This window comes from Hylobates moloch, unplaced genomic scaffold (assembly GCF_009828535.3).
Source record: "Hylobates moloch isolate HMO894 unplaced genomic scaffold, HMol_V3 SCAFFOLD_5, whole genome shotgun sequence".
In the NCBI taxonomy this organism is placed as follows: domain Eukaryota; kingdom Metazoa; phylum Chordata; class Mammalia; order Primates; family Hylobatidae; genus Hylobates; species Hylobates moloch.
This window is the reverse complement of record NW_026652280.1, coordinates 107,528,874-107,544,963: the sequence shown is the minus strand read 5'-3', so window position 1 is coordinate 107,544,963 and position 16,090 is coordinate 107,528,874. Positions and strand designations below refer to the sequence as shown.

The 16,090-nt window shown below is 41.0% G+C and overlaps 2 protein-coding genes across 19 annotated transcripts in view; one reads left to right on the top strand and one right to left on the bottom strand.

Annotated features, from left to right (window-relative positions):
* Positions 1-16,090, bottom strand: part of LOC116468019 (putative neuroblastoma breakpoint family member 7) — a 901,770-nt gene that overhangs the window by 401,794 nt on the left and 483,886 nt on the right. The gene's annotated exons all lie outside the window — the stretch shown is intronic.
* Positions 1-16,090, top strand: part of LOC116467993 (myomegalin) — a 230,303-nt gene that overhangs the window by 36,819 nt on the left and 177,394 nt on the right. The window lies entirely within an intron of this gene.

Sequence of the window (16,090 nt, the reverse complement as noted above, 5' to 3'; positions counted from 1 at the left end):
GGGAGGGTAGGGAGACTATTCCAGCGGTGTCTCTATAACAGATACGCTTCCATCTGCAGGATTTAGCTTTGGAGAATTGGGGTGGGGCCAAATGAGCGCTCTGACTCCTGAGAGAGTGAAGAGGGTGCAAACACAGAAGGTAAATTTGGGGCTTATGCAAAAGACTTGGGTGCTTTTAGTTGATTGTTAAGCTCAACAGGAGTGAATAGTATAATGTGAATATTAAAGAAGGAGCAAATTGAAGCTTAGGGTTTGTTGACAGAGTAGGCTGTCTAGATTCTGTCTAGATCAAAAGTGATGATTCTACTTTTGGCTCCTTTCTGCTCTTCTTGGGCCTCTTTGAGAGGACTGTGCTTAGTTCTGGGCATCATTAGATAAAATAAGTACAATCAAGAGACAGGAGGGAACTCAAAGCCATGCCTTGAGGGATGGCCAAAGGACCTGGGACTCCTGAGTCTGGAGAAATGACGACTGGGAGTGGGGAGGATGTGGTAGCTTCCTTCAAATTTCCGAAGAGCTATTGGTGGTAGAGGGATTGAATCACTTTAGAATCTCTTAGGAGGACAGAACAACTGATGCAAGAGAGTTGTGGGGAGCCAAGTTATAGTTCAGTGTAAAGAAAAACTTTCTGGCCGGATGCAGTGGCTCATGCCTGTAATCCCAGCACTTTGGGAGGCTGAGACAGGCGGATCACCTGAGGTCGGGAGTTCGAGACCAGCCTGACCAACATGGAGAAACCCCATCTCTACTAAAATACAAAATTAGCTGGGCGTGGTGGCACATGCCTGTAATCCCAGCTACTCGGGAGGCTGAGGCAGGAGAATCGCTTGAACCCGGGAGGAGAAGGTTGTGGTGAGCCAAGATCACGCCATTGCACTCCAGCCTGGGCAACAAAAGCGAAACTCCGCCTCAAAAAAAAAAAAAAAAAAAGGGCCGAGCGCGGTGGCTCATGCCTGTAATCCCAGCACTTTGGGAGGCCGACAGGGGCGGATCACGAGGTCAGGAGATTGAGACCATCCTGGCTAACACAGTGAAACCCCGTCTCTACTACAAACACAAAAAATTAGCCGGGCATGGTGGCGGGCGCCTGTAGTCCCAGCTACTTGGGAGGCTGAGGCAGGAGAATGGCCTGAACCCGGGAGGCGGAGCTTGCAGTGAGCCAAGATTGCGCCACTGCACTCCAGACTGGGCGACAGAGCGAGACTCCGTCTCAAAAAAAATAAAAATAAAAATAAAAAAAAGCTTTCTAACAAGTTAGCTGCCTGGGCAGTAAAGAGATTGTTGATTCTGGAGTTACTCAGGCAAAGGCTAGATGACCACCTGATGGTGATGCCAGTGAGTGTATCTATCAGGGCTTTTTGCTCTCTCTCAGTGTTTTTCACACTTGAAGAAAAAATATTATTTATTTTTAAAAATTTTATATTTACATGTAACAATTTCAGACAAATTCAGAAATGATTCGGAAAAATCACAAATTATATATTTACAGTCCAATTAATTTGACAAACTGAGTATACTCATGGGATGGGCATTCAGATAGAGAAAGGGAACATTACCAGCATCCCTGAAACCCTCCTGATGACTCCAAGGATAATCATTATCCTAATTTTTAACACCATAGAATAATTTTGCCTAGTTTTGAACTTTATGTAAATGAAATTATACACTACGTACTCTTTCGTATGTGGCTCCTTTCACTCAATCTTTTGCTTTTGGAGTTCTATACTGTTATATGGTATTGTAGTCCATTTATTCTTGCTTTTAAATAGGCTTCTATTGTGTATAAATATATCAAATTTATTTGTCCATTCTATTCTTAATAGGCACTTGGGCAATTTCCAGTTTGGAGCTATTATAAACAGTGTTGCTATGAACATTTCTGTACAGGTCTTTTGATGAACATATGTACACATTTCTGTTGAGTAAATAAGTAGAAGTATGATTTCTGGGTAATAGGAAATGCATGTTCAGATTTAGTAAATACTGCCAGATTGTTTTTTTTTTTAAGAGATTACAAAAGAGATTTCTAAAGAGGGTATCCAGGCCGGGAGCGGTGGCTCACGCCTGTAATCCCAGAACTTTGGGAGGCCGAGGTGGGCGGATCACGAGATGAGGAGCTCGAGATCCTCCCGGCTAACACAGTGAAACCCCGTCTCTACCAAAAATACAAAAAATTAGCCGGGCGTGGTTGCAGGCGCCTGTAGTCCCAGCTACTTGGGAGGCTGAGGCAGGAGAATGGCCTGAACCCGGAAGGTGGAGCTTGCAGTGAGTCAAGAGATCGCGCCACTGCACTCCAGCCTGGGCGACAGAGCGAGACTCTGTCTTAAAAAAAAAAAAAAAGGAGTATCCAAAGGGGGGAACATAGTGAAAAGGTGCTCCACATCACTAGTTATCAGGGAAATGCAAATTAGAACAACAACACCGTGCTGCTATATACATATCAGAATGGCTGAAATTAAAAAGATAGAAAATAGCAAATGCTGGCAAGGTGGAAGATTCGGAATGTTCGCATTTTTTTTTAACCACTACTCACAATAAGTAATATATTTACATTGCAACCAAGTACACTTACATATGTAACAAAGTTTCTTGTAGCAGTACTTTACTATGTGTTTTGCACTCTGATATTTGCTATTCTATTCTTTTTCTTTAAAAATAAAATGTTGGCTCTGATTCACTGAATTTATTCTCCACCTAATGGGTCACAGTTGGGAAAATCCTATAATCACAGATCATGGCTGACATCTCAGATCCTTCCTAACTCACAGATCAGATTAGTTCATAAGGCCGGGCGCGGTGGCTCACGCTTGTAATCCCAGCACTTTGGGAGGCCGAGGCGGGCGGATCACGAGGTCAGGAGATCGAGACCACGGTGAAACCCCGTCTCTACTAAAAATACAAAAAATTAGCCGGGCGCGGTGGCGGGCGCCTGTAGTCCCAGCTACTCGGAGAGGCTGAGGCAGGAGAATGGCGTGAACCCGGGAGGCGGAGCTTGCAGTGAGCCGAGATCGCGCCACTGCACTCCAGCCTGGGTGACGAAGCGAGACTCCGTCTCAAAAAAAAAAAAAAGATTAGTTCATAAACATTTATTAAAAATTTGAGGGCCGAGTGCAATGGCTCACACCTGAGTCTCAACACTTTGGGAGGCCGAGGCAGGTGGATCACTTGAGGTCAGAAGTTCGAGACCAGTCTGGCCAACGTGCTGAAACCCCATCTCTACCAAAAATACAAAAATTAGCCGGGTGTGGTGGCCTGCACCTGTAGTCCCAGCTACTTAGGAGCCTGAGGCAGGAGAATCCCTTGAACCCAGGAGGCGGACGTTGCAGTGAGCTGAGATTATACTACTGCACTCCAGCCTGGGTGACACAGTGAGACTCTGTCTCAAAAATAAATAAATAAATTTTGAGAGCCCCAAACAGGCCAGACACTGTGCTAGATGCTAAGAATAAAACAATGAATGCAATGAATGAGACTGGGTCTCTGCCTTTGCAGGCTTTACATTCTCCTCATCTGTAATTTTAATAGACACTAAGGCAGAGCTATGCATTGGCTGCTCTAGGTACAAGGTGGATAGGGGATTGAAAGAATAAAAATTAACCATAATTGATAACATTTATTAAGCTTTCATTGTGTGCTAATCTCTTTGAATACTTAATTCACCTAATCCTTACAACCCTATGAGGTAAATGTTATACTCATTTTTAAGAAAAGGAAATTGAACTTTAGAAAGATTAAATAATTTTCCCAGAGTGACACACACAGCTAAGAAAGAAATATAGCCTTGAACTGTTTAATTCCAAAATCTATGTTTTCACTTTATTTTAGCAGAGTTTTATAGGTGACTCAGTTTATGACTTGTTTCTGAAGGTAGCTACTTGCTCAATTTACCCACAAAGGACAAGGTGCTTGATATTTTAGTTCTCAAAGTTAGATGTGCTCTACTCCCAGCTACACATCATCTGCCCCTCTACAGCTCAATGGAAAGGTTCCCCCTACCCGCTGGGGCTGTTACCTGACTGTTGCCAAACTCACTGGTTAAATCATTTGGACAAAGCATGATTGGCCCTGGAATAGCAAATTTTCTATGAATACACTGGCGTTACAAAAAGCTGATTTGGTCACCAGCTTTCAGATTTATTTCCGTGAACAGGGCGAGGGTTGTCAAAAGAATAAGCTCATGGAGCTGATGAAGAACTTGATGATGAGGGGAGGGTTTCTCATCTGGCAGGTCCAGTGTCAACCAGGCAAACAGCTTCTACTGCTCTAAATTTTTAGCATCCACCTGTCTGGACTAGCAACTCCCTACACCTTCTGCTTTAAAGATTATCAGTACTTCAGGATTACTGTTTGTATTCATTTCCTATTGCTGGTGTAACAAATCACCACAAACGCTTTTTTTTTTTTTTTTTTTGAGATGGAGTCTCACTCTGTCGCCCAGGCTAGTGTGCAGTGATGCAATCTTGGCTCACTGCAACCTCCGCCTCCCAGGTTCAAGGGATTCTCCTGCCTCAGCCTCCCAAGTAGATGGGATTACAGGCACATGGCACCACACCCAGCTAATTTTTGTATTTTTAGTAGAGATGGGGTTTCACCATGTTGGCCTGGCTGGTCTGAAACTCCTGACCTCAAGTGATCCACCCGCCTTGGCCTCCCAAAGTGCTGGGATTACAGGCGTGAGCCACTGCGCCTGGCCAAATCACCACAAACTTAGTGGCTTAAAACAATGCAAATGTATTGCTTAAAGTTCTGGAGGTCAGAAGTCTGAAATTTGGTCTTCTAGGTTAAAACCAAGGTATCAGCAGGACTGTGCTCCTTCTAGAGGCTTTTAAGGAGAATTTTTTTCCTTGCCCTTCACGGCTTCTAGAGACTGCCCACATTCTGGGTTCATAGCCCCTTCCAGCAATGCCATCACTGGCCTCTGCTTCTATCATCACACCTCCTTTGCTCATTCTGACCCTCCAGTGTCCCTCTTACTAGGACTCTTATGATTACACTGGACCCAACCAGATAATCCAGGATAATCTCCTCATCTCAAAATCTTTAATCACATCTGCAAAGCCCTCTTTTGCTATGGAAAGTGGCATATACATAGGATCTGGGGATTAGGAATGTGGACATTCTTATAAGGCCATTATTTTAGGCTGCAACATCGTTCAATGCTGAAAAAGTCATTACTAATTCTCTTCTCCATTTCAGTGGAAGTGTTCTGGTCTCTGGCATATGAGAAAGCTGAGTAAACATCAGGTGAATCATACATGAACCTTATACAACTTCCCTGAACACATAACTCAAGAAAAGAGTGAACTAGAAATGTTTAAGGGCAACCTAGAAGACTGAAGGTTAGAAAGGAAAGCAAATTAGTCTGTTTTGTTTTGTTTTCTATTCCCCTGCAATTTGATTTAATAAAATGTAAGCATTAATTGCATTTGCCTGCTGTATCTGTGAAAATTTGGAAAATGGAAGTAACATTCAAGAAAATTAATGATCTGGTTTCAAAATTTAAGAATTTTGACTTTGTTTCTTTTCTGGAGTACAGCCTTCAGGCAAGACAAGGTGTCCATTTACCACAGCTGTATTGTACTTAACAGATCTCCATTGATAGCTTATTTGAATTTGTTTTTCTCTATATAAATGTTTAGCCTCAAGGAATCAGGGACATTTATTTTTCTTTGAATTCATGGTGAGTTAGTAGAGAGTCCTGTTTACAAAGACATAATTACAACCAGAGATATATGGCCACTGAGGTTAAAGTGGTTAAGTGATTTGCTGGTGTTCACACAACTAGTATGTGTTGTATGAAGGCCTAGTTAATTCCAATACCTTTACTTATTATGGTGCTGGTGCTTTGCATGTAACACTTCATATTAGGAAAATGCTTGTTTTCATAATTCTATTATTGAAACATTTTTGGAAGGTGAATTTCCTGTTTAATATTCAGCACTGCTAGCAATTAATTATCCGAATTTTAAGAAGGAAATTCTGCCTTGGCAACTCTGGTCTACTTTTAAATGGGCCTATACTTGGATTTTGGCTTGGGGAATTTTCCAGAATCAATGCTTTCACTCCCACTTGCTTATTTTCCACATGCTAGATCAGTCTGGACCTGACTCCCCCAACCCCCATTTCTTTCAGCTACATGCTAAGACTATGTTTAAAATACCTAAAGACTGGGAAGCGGTTGTTTTTGTCTCAGAAAGGATAAGTGACTCCTCATGGTGCCCTCCCCATCCTGTGAGGCTCGCCTGACTGTGGCTGAGGGATCATATTTTCTTTTCTTTTTTTTTTTTTTTTTGAGACGGAGTCTTTCTCTGTCCCCCAGGCTGGAGTGCAGTGGCGCAATCTCGGCTCACTGCAAGCTCCGCCTCCCGGGTTCACGCCATTCTCCTGCCTCAGCCTCCCGAGTAGCTGGGACTACAGGCGCCCGCCAACACGCCCGGCTAATTTTTTTTTTGTATTTTTAGTAGAGACGGGGTTTCACCGTATTAGCCAGGATGGTCTCGATCTCCTGACCTCGTGATCCGCCCGCCTCGGCCTCCCAAAGTGCTGGGATTACAGGCTTGAGCCACCGCACCCGGCCAAGGGATCATATTTTCAAGGCTAGGTGGAGTATCCATCCATTCAGTGGATGCCCCAGGACACTACTTCTATAGAAATCTACCCCCATTTTATAAATAAAATTCCAAACTGGGCTCAGAACATTCCACAAGTTGTCTCTGGCAAAAATTCAAATAGCATTTAAAGTTAGAAGAAAGTCCAGAATACAAGAGATGTCATATTGACCCAAGGTGGCTCTATGTGATTCTATTTTAAAACACTCAAATGCACTGAGGACTTGTTTTCCTCTGTCTCAGAGCATTTTCTGAGTTCTGTGGCCAGCAAGACAAGCACGATCTGAATTTCTTTTTCTGAACCCTTGTGGCTAAAGTGCTAAATTAGTCATAGACTATTTATAATAAATTGTATAATAATAATATTTTATTTTCATAGCACTTTCACAGCCTGTGATTCATCTTTCCTTAGTCTGTCTCATTATCTTCAGTCCTTTTCTTCTTGTTACATTCCACAGAAACGCCTTTCTTTCTTGTTTTTTCCAAGGCCAGTGAGGGAAGAGGTAACTTGCAGCTAGTGTCTTCTTACCATGGTCATGGTGGAAAGGATGTAAAGAAGCAATAACTTCTGACATATAGAAAGCATTGACTGGCCGGGCACAGTGGCTCTCGCCTGTAATCCCAGCACTTTGGGAGGCCGAGGCAGGAGGATCACTTGAGGTCAGGAGTTCGAGACCAGCCTGGCCAACATGTTGAAACTCCATCTCTACTAAAAATACAAAAATTAGTGAGCATGGTGGGGGGTGCCTGTAATCCCAGCTAATCGAGAGGCTGAGGGATGAGAATTGCTTGAACCCAGGAAGTGGAGGTTGCAGTGAGCCGAGATCACGCCACTGCACTCCAGCCTGGGTAACAGAGCAAGACTCTGTCGGAAAAAAAAAAAAAAAAAAAGAAAGCATTAACTCACAGAGAGAATTGAATAATTTCTAGCATTTCACACAATTTAAGAATGAATTTATTTTCCGCTTCATAATGTGGTATATTATCATTCATAATGTAGAATAACATGCTGTGGATTTACAGTATCTTTTAAATCATTACCCCTAGCCCAAAGGATGTAGACTTCCAATTTTTAACTATTATAAATAATACTTGATAAATATCTAGGTGCATAAAGCATCTTCTTCCACAGCATAATTTTTTGAATGATAGATGTTCAGAAGTAGAATAACTATGTCAACATTTCCAGTTCTTGAAAGTACATTGTAAATTACTTAAAGTTGTAGTCTCATAAGAAGGATATTTCATTCAATTTAAATATCTTTTTCAAGACCTGAATCCCTGTATTGCAAAGGCGGAAACTGAGGCACACTGACATAAAGTAGCATAACCTAGGTGAATCAATAGCAACATTTCCAACTTTTACCCTTCTCTAGGGTAAAATGCTTCACTGTTGCTGTTAATCTCTATTACTATCCTGAAAAGTTTCCTGAAATGATAATAAACAGAAAATTTTAACATAAGAAAGTAAAAGGTAGATGTAAATTACATCAAAACTATGTATACCTATTAGGATGTCTATTACAAGGACGGAGAAAAGAGAAAATAGATGCCGTGTTTGGTTAGGGGATTATGGGCAACATCCTTTATATGCTGCTTTTAAACTAAGTCAGCATAGGTTTTTATTGCAGGAAGAAGTTCACATTTGTGTCTACCAAATGACAACATGTAAAGTTTGGAATTGAGTTGGTTTTAGGTTTTTCTGTGTATTACTTGGAGGTTTTCTGTGTATAACTTTCTTGTATTACTTGGAGATTTTCAGGTTATTGGCACACAGGAGCAGCATTATTGTCAGCAGACCCGGGGAGCTGGTTGGAGAGTCATTGCGACTTAATTCACCCTGAGCTAAAATTATTATGAGTGGGCCTTAATATACCAGTTGTTCCCACCTACACATCTAGACTTGCCTTTGCTGGGATAACTCTGTGTACCCTTCAGAGGTTAGATTCAGAAGTACCTCCTTTTGGAATTATTTTTGGAACCTAGATCTGGGTGTTTTCTGCAGCCAGAACACGCTCTGCCTACTCTGTTGTAGCACGTAGCTAGTTGGTTAACTTGATATTTTCCATACTCCAAGTTTATCGGCAGAATGAAATGTTTTTGTCTATAAGTCTTCGGCATCTAACATTGTTTCTAGCACTTAGAAGGTCATTTATTAAGAGCTTTCCAGAGAACATTCCCCAAAAGGCCGATGGGAGTATCTGTTTGGTGGGTATCTCCTTATTGTAGAATGGATACAACAGGTTATCAAACTTGATGCCATTATACATTCAGATTGCATTTATCATTGTTTAAGAAATATGTGTCTTGTTTCCTCACTTACGGGAAAAGAAAAAAAAAGAAATACGCAACAAATTCCTATGATCTAGACTTCTTTAATGCTGGACAGATGATAGTCAATGATCTAAAAGACCTCCCTTCCAGAGACTGACATTCTAGAGGGGTCACTAGGCATGAACATACATCACTGGTATACCTTGACCTGACATAGCCTTAACTCGAATTCACTTCAGTATGCTATAAGCACAGCCATCTTCTGTAGCTCATCTTTCTTCCAGATTTTCCACCCTTAGGATCTGTAATGCTGAAATTATACTTCTTGACCACAGGTCAAGTCCCCCACTTCCTCATTCTTTCTGAATGTTGTTTACCTCGTCATGTATTCCAGTTCCTCAACTCTCTGTATCTTCCAAGCCATCTGCTCTTTATTCACCTCCATACTGAACCTAGACGTCAGGGTCAGCTCTTTGAATCATGTTCTCAACGCTGCTTTAGAATCCCTAACTGCGTTAACAATCTCCCGGCTTGGTAACCCTTAGTCAATTTTATTTTAAAATCCTAGAGGATTCTATGAGTGTTGTGTTAGTATGTTATAAAACCGCACTGAGAAGACTCTAGATTCATTCTTGCTAATCCTCAGCAGGTCTATAATGCTGCTGAGAAATTCTCCTCCTCCTCCCAGCTGCTTCTTTCTCCTGCTCCTCCTTCCCTGACTCTTTCTCTTCCTCTAAAAATATATTCCTCACAACCTTTGATTTCCGTAGTGTAAATAAAAGCAAGATGCAAAACTGTTATGTTCAATATTATTTCTATTTGCAGAATTCACACAGGCAAATAAACCGAAGAACAACTAAAGTAAATACATAAAAATCTTTATCAATGTTGCCTTCAGGTGACAGAATTTTAAAAATTATTTTTATTTTTCTCTGTACACTTTTCTCTTTTCCAAAATTTCTACAAGAGGCATGTACTTCTTTTAAAATCATCAAAAATAGACATTGTAAAGAAAAGAAACTGAAAGATTATGTGAATATAAAAGTAGGTGGGAAGGGAAAAAAATCACCTGTTTCTTAACATTCAGTCTAGGGCTCTAGAAAGATTGAGCCAACTGCAATATACTCCAGTGCTTGTGGATATTAGTTGTTAATGAAAACTGAGGATTGCAGGGTGCATTGCTAGGACCAAAAGCAAAATGCAAAAGGTAAGTTTCAGAGGTGGGTGGAGAGACCATACACCATCCCTGGGGTAACGTGACTGAATCCAAAGCAGGTTATTTTCGTGTCTTCTTTTGAAAGAGTGATATCTGTGTCTTGGCTGACGCAGGGGAGGTAGAGGAAAATGTATTAGATATTTGGATATGTGATGACCTCAGAAGGCAAAGTGAAGAAAAATAATTACTTACTTATTGAGGGGTTTCTCTGAACCTTGATGGATAGCATCAAGAAAGTAATGTTAGTTTCCTTATTTTCTTTAGGATGAAGACTTAGTGCAGGACCAAAAACAAAGCAAAACAAAGATCCTAAAACTTAAAGAAATTGTTGTGGATGCACAATGATTTTGTAGCTCACTGTAGCTATTGGGGACTTAGCACTCCAGAAAACAGTCTCTCAGAGTGATGGTCACTGTCAGTGAATAGACTTTGAGTGAAGGGTGTAATTGCAGCCTGTACTGGAATAAAGTGGATGTTTCTGTATTGGTGCCAAGTCAGCCCACACTTAGTCAGCATGCAGAAGGAGGCTCACCGTGATGCTCTCTCTCCTCTGGGAGCTTTGCCAATTAAGCATCCTCACTTGCAGAGGTTATAATGATAGATCTTGAGATGAGAAAAAATGATAATTTCACTGTATTATATAATAGTCTTAATGTTCTGCATCTGGGGCTTTTACCCTATTTGCATTTGAATATGTGTTTTTGCAATTCTGGTGCCACATTGTGGGGAGGGTATTTGGCAACATTTGGAACATAGAAAATATATCCAGTGTCTCTCCTTGGCAAGAGGAAAAAAAACATCTGAGAAGTCTCAGAGCTTGTTCACTAATGCCTTTTCAGCTTTGATTTTTTGTTTCCACCACCTTTCCTGCGTTTCAGTTTATTCCCTTGGGTAGGGACAACGCCAAGTGTTATCACAGGAGGGGTTGGAGAAAGATGTAAATATTCTGAAAAAAGTGGGTTAGAGATACGGAAGTATAAAATGATGGATGACTCACTTTTCACGATAGGACCTATATAAAAAGTCACACTAGCCAATTACCTTTTGGGATTTTAATTATTTTGTTACATGGCATCTGTTCCACCAGTACTCAAATACTCAAATGTAAGCTGTGCCCATCAGGGATAAGCTGATAATCTAAGAAACAAATTTGTGTCAGGGTTTGAGACAAAAATCCCATCTCATTAGCACAGCAAACAGGCTACCCTTCCTTTCGCCTCAGCTTCTGAGGGGTGAGTTCCCTGGAGTCAAGGCAGGTATGAAGGAGGTTCCCGGTAAATGTGTGGTGAGAAATAGGGCATATTGGGAAGAGTAAAAGTTTGGAGTCAAATAGATACAGTTTTCAAGTTCAGGTTCTGACACCAACTAGCTGTGCGATCTTGGGCAAATTACTTTATCCTTCCAGGCCCCTTGTTTCCTCATCTGTAAACAGGGATTCTATGACGTACTTCACAGGATTCCATGATGACTGAATGAACTGATGTCTAGAAAGTATCAGGTATTCAGTAAATTGCAGAGGTAGCATTGCTGGTGAGTGGTGATGGTTGTCCATGATAATAATATGTTCATTTAATACAAGATTAATATTGAGGAAAATTCCAGTGCAAGAAAACCTGTGGAATTGTAAAGTTATGCACCAGCAGTCCAGAAATTGTTAACTGTAGATGTTTTTGTTTTTAAGTTGACACTATTTCTAAAATCTTACCATTTATAAATTGTCAGGGCCAGAGCTTCATGTATTAAAAAATAGGCCGCAGTTCTTCTCATTCTGACCCTTTCGTGTTTGCCACAGTTGAATATAGCTGTAAATTAAAAATAGGAAAAATGGATATTGGAACATTTGAAAAATTTATTTCATTTGAAACAGAAACCAGCAACTCATGTTAAATGAGCTCCAAGAATATGGGAATTGGAACAGAATCTGCATTTGGTTCAATGCCTATTCCTGTGAGGACCCCAAGGAAGAACAAACTTAAGCAGTCTTACTGTCATGCCACATGCCCCTCACTGTTTGAGAGGCCACACCGAGCCAAATCCTTTCCATAGTTCATCTTCTATCAAAGTCATTAATTAGGAAAAGCAATGTAAATTAAATAAAAATACATTATTCAAACTTTTTAAAAATAAGAATTAGCCTTTTGGCAAAAATAGTAAAAAGAAAAAAGGGGGTATATTTTCTGCCACTCTAAACCTCTGGCCTTTTCATTTCTCTGGGTTCCTTTCTAGTTTGCTTCTGTGGATATTTTCACAGTAGTGCAAATCTTAGTCCCTTTCTTGCTGACATTATTTTAAATCATTTTGAGGGCTTCTAAGCTATAGTGTTTGAGGAGGGAGACGCAAATGAAGAAACAGTGTCATCCTTGGCTTCCCTTCATATTCCCACTTGAGGGTGAGCGCCGGGGGAGGAAGGCTTGAGGAGGGGGAAAGGTAAACAGGAAATTGGAAGATGTCCTAGGAGGCAGTTTAGGGCTCTTCAGGCTGGGGGGAAGATGGAGCTGGGGTGGTAGGGAAGGGGAACACAAAATGAAAGCCCCCTGAACATACCGTTCATTTTCCTATCATTGGGTCTTTGTTATGTTTCCTTGTGTATTTACACCCATCCTTTAAGACCTAGATTCAGTGTTCTCGGTTTTCTGTAAATTTCCTAGACCGCCCCCCCAACCACCCTGTCCCAGCCCACTCCCCACCAGGACAAAATTAATTGCTATCTTATTTATGTTCTGAAATCTCTGTTAAATCTAATTTTTCTAATAATTATCTCTCTGAATCATGTGCCTGCTTCCCTCAATAGATTCTGAGTATTTTAACCACAGGCTATATATACTTTTTCACCTTTGTATTTCCAGTACCTGGCATATAAGCAACTTCTCAATAAATGTTTACAAAATAGAATTATAAAACCCCTAAAAATAGCAATGAAGGCCCAGGTTTTCACTCTAGGTATTGCTATAGCAGATTGTTTTTTCTCCTTCTGAATTTTTGTTCATAATAATAAAAAAAAAAACATAAAAAGAAGCTTGAAAGCTAGAAAATGCCTCTGGGAGATGGCCCTGGTCTCCAGGCTTAGAAATGTTAAGCAAGGGTGGTGGTTAGTGATGAAGTAGGAGGGCCAGACTATGTAGTTCTCAGAACAAACTAAATATATGTGATTGGCCTGAAGAGAGGGCCTGAAAATCACCATTCCTTTGGGAGTTTAGACACTCATATGGGAATAAATAACCTTAGGCTAATTATTTTAGTAGGTGAGACTGGAGAGAAGAAAGTAATGGAGCCTAGACAGTCATCAGTACCTTAGAAATAGTTTTAGTGGTGATTTTGGTCCTAGAATACAAATACCTCATACTGTTCAAAGACTCATAGAACCTGCTTTGTAATGATGATTACCATCTTGTCATTGCTTTTGAATGAGATGATTCATTCATATGATCTGTTGCTCCTCACAGTCCACAAATTAGACAGGGTAAAATACAAGAAAATAATACCAGAGATAACAGTTTACGGAGGAAGGTCTATACCTGCCTTATAGAAAATATCTCTCTCTGCAGGCTCCTAAGCAAGAAGAAACCCAAGTGTCTACCCCTCCCCACAATGTTATGAGAAACTAGACTAGTGGAACCAATGAGATGCTTGAACCTTGAAAGGAGCTATATCAGTGGCCAGTTTCAAGTAAAGCAAAATTGAGTGTTTTGGATAACCCTGGCCATAAATGAAACTACCATTCTTAGAAAATTACTGGAAGAAATCATCACAGGACAGTTTGAGAATGTCAGAATATCAGGGGGTGGTAGATGGCCTTCAGAGAAACAATTACTTCCTGATCATTCTCAACTTAATCACCCTGGAAAACCATAGAAAAACCAAGTAATATGGGATATTGAATGTTGAGGTATTATTTGAGTCTAATATCTTAATAGCTACTTATCAGCAACTCAAGAAAACATGAGTGATATACCATGCAGAAATCCAGCAGGTGAACAGCTTGTCAGTAGGTTGTACTTAGAAAATGCTTGGTACTTCCAAAAGCAAAATAATGTCCTGGTGAGAATATTAATATATGTGGTTTTAGTGGAATTGGTATTGTCATTAGCAGATTGATGACGTAGGGAGAAAGACAAGGTAAGACATTGAGGAAAAGTATAGTTCATTTATACAGAAAAAGCAAAATTTTAAGTGAAAGCATCGTGGGAGAAAGATTATATATGGAAATGCAGGAGAGCTAAAAGTGGCCTGGTGAACCACATATTAGCCGAGCATGAGTCATTCATGGATTGATATTTTAAAAAACTAGAGACACTTGAATTTGAGAAACTAGGACAAGGATATAAAATTTTTTTCTGAACTTGGGTAATATGAAAGAATGTACCAACATATATTACTACTTGTGTGTGTGTGTGTGTGTGTGTGTCCATGCTTGGAGTCTGTCTCTACCATACCCCAATTCTCCTTGCACTTTGGTTTATCAAATGTTTTCACAAATTGCAACCCCTTAGACTTATACTCTGTGTTTCTTCACTCTGAGCCCCTTCCCTTGGGGAGCATCAGATTCCTTTCTAACTTGTGGAGCAGCTGAGTGAGCCCCTTTCTCTGGCAATAAGAGAGGGAACTTGAGCTGTTAATAGAGCTAAAGTGATTTCTTAAAAATCTTCTGAGACACAGCGAGTATGCTTATTAACTCAGTACCCATCTAAAATGACCTCTCTAGCCTTCCAGTTATTGATTCATATCGGGCAGGCAGTGTGCTCAGAGTGGGTGTGGGTGACGCGGGAGGGGTGAGGTGTCTGCTAGGGCTGATATGTATTGCTGTGTTGTAGCTTGCTCTTGACCTATAATGTGCAATCTGCAGAGCAGAGAAGATTGAGTGAGATCATGTCTGGAAGGTACCCTGGATCCTTGGACAGTATTAAAATGGGTTTTATGTTTAAGCATCTATTAGAATAGAATTGCATAATTACTGCAAGGAACCTTAGAAATTCATGTCCTTCTTTTATAAATATTAGAGAAAACCAACGCCCAGAGAGGTGAAAGTGACATACAAGCCAATATAGTAGCGTGTTGCCACAAACTAATTAATTGTGTGTCGAAGCCAATGGGTTTCTCAAGACTGTGTCTTAATAAAGCAGAAATGAAATTCTTTCTGCACTTGGTCTGTACTGGGGTAACAGCATCAGAAGCCTGCAAGATGCCAGGCAAGTATCATAATTAAGTGAATGAGGGACGACAAGGACAGGGAGTGGCAGGGACTGTGGCGAACTGGAAAACACATCCCTGCCCTGTGTAAAGGGGGCAAGTTATCCCGCTGTGTGTGAAGGCAGGCCCCCTGTTGGTAGACCCACTCATTTCCCAAGAGCAGTTAGAAATGGGTCAAACTTGTGTGGGCTAAATAAAACATGTCGGATGGGCTGAGTTTGGCCTGAGGGTTGACCTTGCTCCTGACAGCAGATGCAGCCACATTTGTCTGTGGACTAGGCAGAAATGCTCAGTGAGTAGCAGCAGCTAAGTATAAATTTTCTCCCCATAAATTTTTTTAAGACATTGTTCTGGTTGATGGTTTTGACATCCTTCTCCTATTTTACCTCCACAGAGGGGAGTGCATACGTAGTACATTCCTCTTGGCATTGTTTACTCTCAGGGAAAGCTTTTAAGGAGGAGAAGGGAAAGAGGCAGGGGGCCTGGAAGGATCACAAGCTGGTGATCTACTTTTGGATACGAAATAATTGTCAGGTGGCATGTGTAGCCCAATGTGCCCTGTCTGGTATTTTCATGTCCATCTGGGACTTAACAAAGTGAAGATTTCTGCCAAGATCCAGCCCTGAGGCAGGGAAGAAAAAACCACCAATTTCCAAGCAAATGCCAGGTCCTCCTCTGCCTCCCTGTGAATATCTTCTGGCTTTTAAAAAGAGAAGTCCTGTAGGCTGGGTGCAGTGGCTCACACCTGTAATCTCTGCACTTTAGGAGGCTGAGGCGGGCAGATCACCTGAGGTCAGGAGTTCGA